The 12,053-nt window shown below is 43.6% G+C and overlaps 1 protein-coding gene across 32 annotated transcripts in view; it reads left to right on the plus strand.

Annotated features, from left to right (window-relative positions):
- The first annotated feature begins 4,830 nt into the window (after positions 1 to 4,830).
- The window catches only part of Fktn (fukutin), a 56,464-nt gene continuing 49,241 nt past the window's right edge, over positions 4,831 to 12,053 (plus strand). For 5 of the 32 annotated variants that reach the window (XR_015619823.1, XR_015619827.1, XR_015619828.1 and 2 more), the window contains exon 1: positions 4,831 to 4,865. The gene's annotated coding sequence lies outside the window, so the exon portion shown is untranslated. 32 annotated transcript variants of the gene reach the window in all.

A 12,053-nucleotide genomic window follows, 5' to 3' on the forward strand; every position in this document is an offset into this window, starting at 1 on the left:
GCTGTTGCTTTCTACAGTAAAGATGCAGTAGTTGGCTCATCACAGCCTAGGTTACATTTCGGGAGAGTCAGACCTAGAACACAGTCCTTTTACAGTGTATTCCAACCTGAAAGAAAGTGAGGGGGAAGAGTAATGATGGATTATATTTAGGTGGTGGTTCCTGTATTTAAGGTCTTTGTCAACAAGAGAAAGATAAAAGGAACACAGTCTTGCATTATGAGAAGAAGTGTGTGACAAAGGTTTTGAGGAGCAGTCCTCTTGTTAGAAGGACTGTGGATAGGTGCAACTTAACAGTTCAGCAAATTAAGATTTTAAGTGCTCTTACCCTCAGAAGGTTGTTATTCAATGATTTCTCATGCATTTATATGCACAGATAAGATAGAATGCAATGTAGCATTGTGAATTAAAATAGAAGCAAACTGATTGTTAAGGAAGGTAAACATGGATCTTTCATCCATTTGTGGTTGCTAGGCAAAGAACTGGCCTCCACAGTTACTTGAATAAAATAGACTATCAGAATTCTGAAGGTTCCCCTTTCTGACTTGTACCTGCAAATTAACTATTTTTGTATGATGGCCTGTAAATCCGATTGTGATTTTATGGAGCCAGCCAGTAGTATATACAGTGTGATACAAGAGTGTACATGCACCAGATACTTGGGTTACAGGTCCTGACCTTGTCTCCACTGGACCGCTCTTCATAAAAATCACAATTGGAAGGAAGCCAGGGATCATGTCTTCCATATTTCTTGCCCTGACTCAGGATAAAAATGGAAAATTAAGGTCACTGAGTAGGGCTCTTGCTTTTATATAGCTGTTGGTAAACTGCTTAGTTTACCCAGCTCTACTTCATATAGACTCATCCTGAAACTCCATTATAGAAATCAAGCTCCCAACTCCACCTAGAAGAATTCCCTAAGGGTATCTGATGGTTTTAATTGTCTACTTGGCCCAACGTAGAATCACATGAGAGGGAAGTCTCAATGAGGGGTTGTCTCATTTAGGTTAATCCTGGGTGTGTCTGTGGGTGAGGAAGGGAGACCTAGCCTGAATGTGGACAGCACCATTTCACCAGCTGGACCCTGGACTGAAGAGAAGAGAGCTAACTGAACAATGGCATGCATCTTTGGCTCTTACACTCACTCCTTCCTGCTTTGGGATGTGATGTAACCAACTCCCTTAAGCATTTGCCTCTTTGACTTCCTGATATGATATTCTGTAATCTGGGACTGCGAGACAAAAATAAACCTCCCCTTCCAAATTGCCTTCGACAGAGTTTTCACAGCAACAGGAAATGAAACTAGAGGTTGGATTCCTCAGGCTTTCACTGACATACCCAGTTTTAGATTATTATGGAACACATAGCAGTACCCCAGACCTCCTTTCCTGGTCATCTGTAAGTTTTCCTTGAGGACCTCTGTAGACCTGCTCCCAAGATCCATCCAGAAGACAGACAGACAGACAGACAGACAGACACACACACACACACACACACACACACACAACACCCATGGATGGCAAATTGTGGAGACTGGATGGTGCTTGTATAGTGTAACAGGGACAAAGGAAGAAAGCACCCTGACCCTGACTTGACCCCAAGACCAAGGCCAGGGCCAAGAAACCCACCAATCCCTGAACTTGTCTGAGCTCAAGAATTGAAATCTTACTAATCCTCACTCTGGAAATCTCCACCGTGGAAAGCTCTGCCTGCCCCACAAGAAACCCCATAAAAACCTGCCTGCTTCTCCCAAACAGAAGCAGCCACCCTGCTGGGTTTTCCTTCCCAACAAATCTGTGAGGTTTGTTGTGCAGTGTGACTTTGTGGTATTCCTTGACTCCAGAATACCAGTATATCTCTCGGAGCACAACTATTTAACACTTTTGCTGGGGGAATTCCCCCTGCCAAAGCAGAACTGTTAGACTCGCCTTGGGGAAACCTTTTCCTGCAGCCCCAGTAGCTGTAACACTTCTGTAGGTGAAGCCTTTCCCTTCAGAGCTGCAACACTTACAGCTTGGATGTGCCAAGGGAATGTCAACATGCCAGGAGCCAAGCCCACTTACACACCTTCTGTCTCAGGCATTTTTCTCAGGAATGCACTGCTCATTATATGGCCTCAATCTCCAGGAAAATTAAGCAGGTTACAGCTCTGGCTCTGGGACACCTAGTCAATTGTCCATTCTTACCACTTGTACAGGCTCCGTCTCCAGCCGTATGTTCTTATCAGTTTATACCTGCAATTTACGGTTTAGGGCTATAAGGAGGGTGGTGGCAATGATGGATCAGTCCTGGGTCCTGGGTGACCATCCCGCCTGCTTGTCTTTATAAACTGCTGTTTTTTGAACAAAATTTGAGAGCTTGATCAGACCATAGACTTGCTCTCCTTCATGCCTCCTGTCCCCCATTCTTTCACCCCCTCCCAGGTCTCCACTGAACCTCAGCAGGCCAGGACATCTACATGCATGTATTCCAGGTCACATAGTACTTACACTGTCACTTTTCAACATTGTCTGAGGAATTTGAGACATCCATATTTGAATCTAGATTTATGTTCCTTCAGAAAAATCTATCAAGGATGGATATTAAATTTCTATATTCACTTTATTTAGGTATATATGTGTATGTCACATAAGTGTGAGGCAGAAGAGAACATTAGATATCCTGGAACTGGAGTTACAGAATAGAACGTGGGTCCTTTGGGGGAATACTGAGTATTCTTCACTGCTGAGCTATTTTTTCCAGCCCCTGAATATTTAATCTCTTGGTTACTTAAGTTTGTTAGTGCTGGTATTTTATACTTTTGCCATAGGATACCACAAATGTTACCGGGCCAGAACGTGTAGATACACATACCTGGATGCTTCCTGGAAGGTGAATGTTTACTTCTGGCGGAGGCTATTTTTATTCCTCCTTGTATCCTTCTCAACAGCTTTAAATTTGGTTAACAAGATTAAAAGGCTTTTTATGATGAGCGAGTCTCTCCGAACCTGCTTGAGAAGTACTATTTGTATGACAGTATATGATAGCAGGAAGTGAAGGGAACAAACATTTCCTTTGGCTCCTAGTTGGAGAGGTTAAAGTCTAACATAGGAGGGAGGGCATGGCAGAGTTTATGGCAGCAGGGGCAGGTGGCTGAGTCTACTCACATCTAGATAGACTGGACCAAGAAGCAGAGAGCAGACTGAAAGAGGAGCCAGGCTCTGATCCTTAAAGTCTGTCCCCTCTAGTGGCCTATTTCCTCCAGGGTTTTAAGGTTCTAAAACTGCCTGGAGGCAAAGTATTCCAACAGAAGCCTCTGGGGAGCAGTCCACATTCGACCCACTAACAAGGACCGCCATCTTTAGTGTGTGTACGTGGTTATCATCCAACTTCCGGTGGTAGGTGGGGCTTTTACTTTGTAAACTTATATTAAAAACAATAAAGTCACCTGCAAGTGGATGAAAATTTACAGGTAAATTGCCCAAAGAAGTTGCTGACAAGTTATGTCTAGGAAAACCAAAAGGATTGTCGATTTTCTTTGAAGTGTTCTAAATTCTTTCCTTTACATATATCTCTAAACCCTGGTACACTTTACAGTAACAGAAACTTTATAATGTATATAGCACATTACAACTGTGCTTATACAGGAAAAACCATGAGATCCATCCTTAAACTTAACCCGGACCAGAAAACGGGATCGTCCTCTGCCTCTTTCAAGGTTTATACAGGGTAAGATTTACTATGCATTGAAATGTATTCACTTCTAAAACCTAGAAAGTTTCCTTTCATTCTTATAATTTCGACATTATTGAGCATAACAACATTCATTTCTTTTTAAATATCGCCTCTTATTACTCCAGTAGGCATCAATTACATTTGTGTGTGTGTGTGTGTGTGTGTGTGTGTGTGTGTGTGTGTTTATGTGTGTGCATGCTCATGAGTGTGTTGAAAGACAAGGCCTCTCTCCAGATTCTCCTGTCTTGGCTCCCCAAAATGCTTGAGTTATAGGCATGTCAGACTTAATCAAAAATTTTGACATAACCACGTTCCATCACAATTTTTAGAAAAATTCTGTTTTAAGACAAGCATGGTGATGCAAACTTGTTATCCCAGCACTTGAGATGTGGAAGTGCTAGGATGAGTTGAAGTCCATACTGGGCTAAGTAGAGTTTAAGGCTGGTCTGAGTTAAATGATACAGAGCGAGGTATGTAGGGTAAATTATTTCATCATCTTCTTCTTCTTTTTTTTTTTTTTTACTAAATGTCATTAGTAATTTTTTTAGAGAACTTAAAATATTTCTTTGATGCTTTTTAATTTTCAAAAATTCCTATCAAAATCCACATCTGATCTTTGCTAACTCTTAAAATTACACCGCTAAAAGCAAAGATGCCAGGCCCAAAACCGTCTATATTTCTCTCAAGCCCCAAACTGGAAGATAGCATCTTCTAGACTTGGATGTCTAGTAGGCACCTCAACTTTATGAGTACACCCATCCCTACATACTGCTCTTCCCCATTCTGGCCACAGTAGCAGAATGTGGAGAGAGGATGATAATGGGGAGGGGGGAGGGGGTGGGGGGGGCAGAGTCGTTATCCATCCTAAGTTTGCACTTTCTCCGCTCTGTTTGGTGAGCCACACACTAGGGGAGACAGTTCTGTTTTTCCTAAACCTCAGGCAGCCTCAGGACGCTGCTGGAGGGATGGCTGACTGCAGATTTCTAAAGGCCAGACAAATAGAAGGGCTCCGAGAACTTGGCAGCAGACGTTGGCAAACCTGTACGGCCAAAGGCTACTCGGGCTAGCGAACGCAGCTGTGCGCTTGACGGTTTCTTTGCGACAGTCGTCGTGACTGCCGTAAAGCGAGGCTTCCGCCGCAGCTCTAGAGTTAGGTAAGATGAGGGCCTCCGGGCTGTGTATCTGAGCCTGGGCGTGGGCGGGTTCCCTCAGGCATGAGTCGCTGGTCTACTCGTACCCTGGCCGGCGGTCCGCCACCCTTTGGGTGCCCGCCCTACGGCGGCGGGGAGGAGTCCGACGTCGGCCGCAGGTACGCGAGCTTGCTGCCGCCACAGGGACAGATGGGTCTCACATGCCCATGCTGTTCGTTGATCATCCTGACACCGCTTCGATTTTTGGAGGTTCATGGAGACGCTTGTAGAGGCCGGGTTGGAACAGTGATGTTTGAGCTGGGCGGCGAGAGCGAACCACGCGAGTAGAACGATCGGTCGGGTGTGAGGACCAATTCCTTGCCAAGGTTCCTCCGCAGGGGAGGAACTGCTGCAACCCGCTGCTCTGAGTGCATCCTCCGCGGTGGCTGGAGGCATGAACTCACTGGGAAAGGAAGGGAGAATGGCCACCCAGGGAGGGTTCCACGAGGCGAATTTTGGTCCTGCGCGAAAGACAAGTTCTGTGTAGAGCAGCCATCTGCCACCCTTCGAAGGGAGTAGGTGGTTGGTTTTCCAGTCTCTTTCCTCTCTTCTGAGACTCCTCGGTGGTTATAGATCGTTTGAAGGAGTGCTCACTATGCTTAATAATATGATGACGATGGTAATAATACAGTGGGCGTGGTTAGCGATGACAGATAACTGCATGTAGGAACTTTCCGGTCTTCCGTTTACATTATCAGTTGGGGGATATCGGGAAAGACTTGATGTAAATGGGTACGGGTAGTTAAAAGCTTAGGTAAGAGTCTAAAGAACTGAATTCAGATTTCATCGAGATCGCCAATGTCTCAGGTAGCACAAGGCAAGCCACTTTCCTGTATGTCTCGAGCTTTCTCGGCTATAAAGAATGATATTCCAGCCTTTCTACCTTTGAAGATTTCCAATAAATAAAAGTCAACCTGTGAGCCAGCCATGGTAGCTCACACCTGTAATAACAGCACTTTGGAGGACAAGAAAAGCACTAGGAAACAGCTACATAACGATTGACAGACCAGCCTGGGGTAAATGCCCACAGCCAAGCAATTAATTACATGTCCCTTGAGGGAAAGGCTTTACTCACTGTCTTAGGGCTAATATTTTCTGTGATGAAATACCATACCGTGACTTGGGGAAGAAAGGTTTATTTTGCACACAGTTGCATATAACAGTTCATCATCAAAAGCACTGAGGGCAGGAACCTGGAGGCAGGAGCTGATGCTGGGACCATGGAGGAGCGCTGCTTACATGCTCCCATGGCTTACTCAGCCTCCTTTCTTATAGAACCCAGGACCACCAGCCCAGGGGTGGCACCACCCATAATGGGCTGGGCCCTTCCACATCAATCACTAATCAAGAAAATTCTCTACAGGCTACAGTCCAGTCTTATGGAAGTATTTCCTCATTTGGGGTTCCCTCTTCCCAATTATTGTAGCATGTGATAAGTTGACATAAAATTAGCCAGCAAGCTCACGTACATGAAATGTAAATCAAATAACTTGATTTGAGCTGGGACAACAACTCAGTCACTGAAGCGCTTGTTGCAAGCATGCTGATCGGACTTCCATCCCCAGATCAGGGTGGCCTGCAGGTAACCTCAGAGCTGGGGACAGGGAGACGGGATTCCTGAGGCTCCAGGGGAGCCAGCAGAAGTGAGAGGATTACTGGTTACCAGCCTGGCTCCAAAGTCAATGAGAGGCTCTGTCTTGAGGGAGTAAGGTAGAGTGTGATAGAGCAAACACTGGGCATTTTGTGGCCTACACATTCCTGCCCTCACACACTCACAAAGGTTGATGGTACCCAAAGAATGGCACCAGAGGGAGCCTGACCCCCACAGACTTGCATACACTGCTTTGCACTCACCCCCCACTCCCCCACACAGTAACAACTAATTTATCACATTCCGTTCTAGCAACCAGAACACATTGGCAAAAAAAAGTTGCTGTTGGTGGTGGGTTTTGCTTTTTTGAAACAGGGTCTCACTAAGTAGCCTTGTCTGGCCTGGTGAGGAGGGTGGCCTCCAACTCATACACCTGTCTCTGTCTCCCAAGTGCTGGGATTAGGGGCTTACACTAACATGCCTGCTTGAGACACTTTTTTAAATTTAATTTAATTTTTTTATTACAGAATTATGTTCGGATAGGAAAAACATCAAATAAAAAGAAAAGCATCTACATTTCTCTGCCTGAAATCCAACCTTACCTAGCTGACTTTCTATGTAACCTCTCGTCCCTAGCTGCTTTATTCCTGTCACTACCTCAGGGAACTTTCCTTACAGCATATTCAGAAAGGAGTCACCATGTGCTTTTGGATATCACACGGAGAGAGTACATTATCTTACCTTTTCATCTTCCAAGTGACAGTGTGGGGAGGTAGAGGTCGTTTTGTAAAGGATTAAGAAGTGAGTGAATATTGCATAGGTAAAGATCCACTGACGTCATCCGTCCTGGGCCTCATGTATGCACGCACTCCACTGCTGAGCTACAGGCCCTGCTCCTTGCTCAGTTTGAGACAGTCTCTCTAAGTTTCTCAGGCGGCTTTGAACTTAACCATCACCCTGCCTACCCCCTGGAGTAGATGGTATTATATAGGTCTGTGCCACTAGGTCCTACTAGACTTTGATTTTTTTATATAATGTATTTTGGTTATATTCTTTTCCCACCCCAAATTCTTCCCTGATACACACTCAACTTTGAGTTCTTCCTATCATAAAAATCAAAACAAAACTACATGGGGTCTATTTTGTGGTTGGCCAACTATTAATGAGCTTGCGGCCTATCCCGAGCTATGCTTGATACACTCTGTCACTCTGTTTAAGAAAACCTGTTTTCTCTCCGCAGATACCTTCTTGGCTCAGGGCTGGACTTTCTGCCCACTTCCCCTTCTCTGTGCTGGGATTTTGACTGGTTTGGACTTGCGCAGGGCTTGTGCATGCTGTCATAGTCTCAGCTCTACTGTACATCAGCCCTGTTGTGTCTGGAAAAGTGCTGTTTCCTCTGGGTCTTACAGGCTTTCTCTTTCCTCTTCTACATATATCCCTGAGCTCTGAGGGGAAGGCTTTCTCTTTGGGAGTTAGTGTTCCAAAGGCTCTCAGTGTCTGTATAGTTTTCAGTATCTATGTTTGTAGCAGTGAGTTTAGTGACTGCTTTGTTCCCAGCAACACCAGTTAATTTTACCTTGACTAGCTCAAAGGTTAGTTAGTTCTAATCCTTCCCACTGCTAGCAAATATTCCCCTCTAGTACTTCTTAGTTACATCTTTTAAAATCTCTGTTTCATCTCTGCTACCCCCAAACAATTGGGGGAGTGGCCCATGTGTCCACTCTCCCTGGTTCTCACATGCCGGTTGTCCTTTAGGTCTCCCTCAGCACCTGAGAACGCGGCCTATGGGAGCCGAATTGAATTGAGACAGGATTAGACCCAGTCCCTAACACGTTAACTGCTGTCTACTGCAAGGGGTCTCTTTTTTGATGAGTGTTCAGCAGTGCAGTGATCTGTGAGTAGAGCAATATGTAGTTAGGAGTCATTTTATTTCTATGTCCGTTTGGCAGGGTAATTTTAGTGAAATTTCTCTTGGGGCCTCCGACCTGTCTAGTCTCAGGTTCTTGGCCCCATTAATAATGCCAGTTATAAATTCCATCTCATAGAGCCCGTCTTTCATCCAGTCACGAGGTGGCTAGCTCCTCCCATAACGTTTGCGCCGCTGTTGTACAGCCAGTGGGTTGATCATGCAGACAGGTGGCTGCTGTTGTAGTTCACAGGGTTCACAGCTGCCTGAGCCTCATGATTCATCCCCTTTCTCCTCCAGTGGAGTGTGCGTCTACCTTCCAGCACGGCAAACTCTAGTCACTTGGGGTGAAACAAGTGTTTGCTTTTTGTTTTGTTTTGTTTTTTTCTTTTTGACTTGCAAGTGCATCTTTTGTATCATTTTCTTTTTAGTGCCTCCCATCTTGCTCCCTAAGTCCCTAAGCGCACATGTACTGAACTGCACTACTCTCTTCCATTTGTAGTTGACTTGCTTTGTTCTGCAGACTGGGGCATAGCTGAATGTCAGCAGTGACACCAAAAGACTGTAGCTCTTGGTTACAGGAAGATTCTGAACACGATCTTGAACTTTGTCCACGTTTCCATCACAAGCGTGTTTGGCTCTTAGAACCACTCTTTCCCAAACTCGTTCATGTGGTGATATGTAGTAAAATTGATACTAAAAGATGAAACGAAAGCTAAAAGGATGGGCATTCTGTGTGGACTCTTGCCGATCAAATAATACGTACCCGAATGTTATCTTGATTTAGGTTCTGTGCCATCAAAGAAGCCAGGGTCAGTGGTGCTGCCCTGAGACACTTCTTTTTAAAACTATCCCATTGCTCAGGTTAAGTGGTAACTATATTATTAGTGGATTAATTCTGTATTAAGTGTAAAGTAGAGACAGCTCCCCTCCCCCCCCCCAAAAAAAACCAGTATATTATTTTGGACTTGGAGGCAGCTTAGCAATGGTAAGCTTAGGTGCCAGCTTAGATGTCACCAGGAAGCAGCATGCAGTACTCTGGTGTGCTGGCCTTCACATATATGAGAGAGAGCTGAAATCTAGACTGAGAAATAATCTCGTTATCCAGGACCTGCCCTGATGAAATCATTATAGTAAGTTTTAGTTAACAGCAGACTCGTGCCATCATCAGCGTTGATGGATGTTGCTGACTTTCACAGGTTTGTGGAGAAAAATCATGATTGAGTTCAATATTTTGGTACATTATCTACAAATGGGGCAGGCGATTCTCATCTCTGTTGAGGTACCTCCCATGGATAGTAGTTGATCTTACGTGATTTCTTCTGTGCTTGCTTTGTAGATTCAGATTGTGTGTGTGGATTGTTTCAAAGCTCCGCACAAAGACTTAGGACTTTAATTAAAATGGCAGAGTGAAAATACTTGTACTTTATTCAATCTGAAGTTACCCTGAAAAAAACATGAAAAATGGAAGATGGATCTTAACACAGCTTCCCCAACGCAAATATTGCTGTGACCCCAAACTGAAATGTTTGAGAGGTGGTTGCCACAGGTAAAAGGAAGATCCTTGTAAATAGAGATCTCAGAACGGATAGAACAGAGACATGGCTCCCTCTGTACAGAGGTCAGGACATGTAGGGAAGGTGGGGGAGCAGCCACAGTTTGGCAGAATTAACTAGCAAGAAGAAAAGCAAGCATGTATACACAAATGCACTATCTGTCCAGAAGCAAAATGGAGCGAGAGATTGTCAGACACTCTTTGGCACCTGTTTCTGATACCATGAAGGAGTTATGTTTTGACTTTTCACATGTAACATGTATTCTCTATCTTTCTCACATAGATACACACATATATAAACTGTTCTGTCAGAAAAAACCTCCATCTTGTCTAGAACATGTTCCCTCCTACCCCTCTATTCTTATGAACAATTGATCTGGGGGAGCTCAGGTCATTTAAAGATAAGTAACTAAAAGAAAGTGAACATTAAAAATGATACAATGAGAAGAAAATAAACTAGAAAATAAGTGAGAGCGGTGCAAGCTGAAGGGGAAAATTGATGAAAGATGGAGAATTCAGTGGTTAAGGGCATATACTGCTCTTCCCAGGGATCTGAGTTTGCTTCCTAGTACTGATGTCAGGTGACTCACAACTACGGCTTGTAACCAGTTCCAGGGGAATTGGATGCCTCTGTCCTTCACAGGCACCTACACACATGCGAATATACCCATGCATGGACTTAGAGTTAACAGTCACCTTTTGAAAGTCTTTAAAATGACAGTATTGTCCCTCAGTGATTATGTGCTTGCCAGTCCTACATAGAGAGGCCTTAGGTTCAGTTAGCAGCACTGCCAAAAAAAATAAAGGCAATACTCAGTGGCTCAAAAGCTAGGAGTTGGTTGTAAGACAGCAGCCTGGCAGAGTTCAGGAAGGAAAGACACACACTGAGAAGAAGCAGCCTATTGAAGTGGAAAGTTGACATTGAAGCCTCAGGAAGATGACTCGATGACAGGCTTTGGAAGTTGAATGAACTGAAAGGGGAGTGAGGGAGTTATACTTTAGTTCTAAAAATAGAGAATCCAGTGTCCTAATGAAGTTATTTAAACATAACTTCAAAAAGCTTTCTATAAAGAAATTGTTATAAGTTGAAAGACTAAAGAAAATGAATATATAGTAACTACCATCCTTATATAGTCTAGGTAAACAAGAGTTGAGTTTCACTGGTAGGGAATGTATATGTACATTCTGTTAAACAGATCAGATTCCCCGTATGTGAGGCTGTGGTATTGAATGTTATCAAGAGAATATTAACATTACAAGGCAATGATATAAATCCTGTAGCTTCTCACAGCCAAACTTTCTGACATTGTTTTTTAACAATGCCAACACTAACAGTAAGTAGTAACTTCACATCCTCTTTTATAAGCTGCAGAGGTGAGTGGGCAAAGAGTATGGCAATAGAGTCACCGTGGGACACTGGAGTAAAAGCGAAATAACAGGTACGGGACAGAATAAAATAACCACGTAGAAATAAGAAATAAATAAAGAAAGGAAGGAAGGAAGGAAGGAAGGAAGAAAGAAAGAAAGAAAGAAAGAAAGAAAGAAAGAAAGAAAGAAAGGGGCTGGGGATTTAGCTTAGTGGTAGAATGCTTGCCTAGGAAGCCTTGGGTTTGGTCCTCAGCTCCGGAAAAAAAAGAAAGAAAGAAAGAATGAAAGAAGCATATTTTGTCAGTTTTTAATTATAACCAGGGAAGAAAAGGCAGAAAACTTAGATGTTAAGTAAAAAAATGTATTAATATTGAAGAAATAAAGCTAAATACTAGGGGATCTTTAACTATACCTAAGATGATGTGTTGGAGAGGAGGTGGAAAGTATATACATACTAAATTTCTTATTCTAAAAAGATACTCAGGGGTGGTGCCTAGGATGAAAGACCAAAATATTTACCAAAGTATTCTTTACCCTTGCAAATACCAAGGTCATATATGAACATCCTATATCTCATACTCATACACACATACACACCTCACAAAACAAACAGCTGGATACTATGTTCCTTGGCTAAAAACTGTCCCACTTCTTTCCTATGGAAGTGGTTCTCAGTATGGTCAGGAGTAGCATCACCTCTGAACTTGTCAGACATACGTCCTGAGGTCTAGA

This window comes from Rattus norvegicus, chromosome 5 (assembly GCF_021556685.1).
Source record: "Rattus norvegicus strain SHRSP/BbbUtx chromosome 5, alternate assembly SHRSP_T2T, whole genome shotgun sequence".
NCBI classification, from domain to species: domain Eukaryota; kingdom Metazoa; phylum Chordata; class Mammalia; order Rodentia; family Muridae; genus Rattus; species Rattus norvegicus.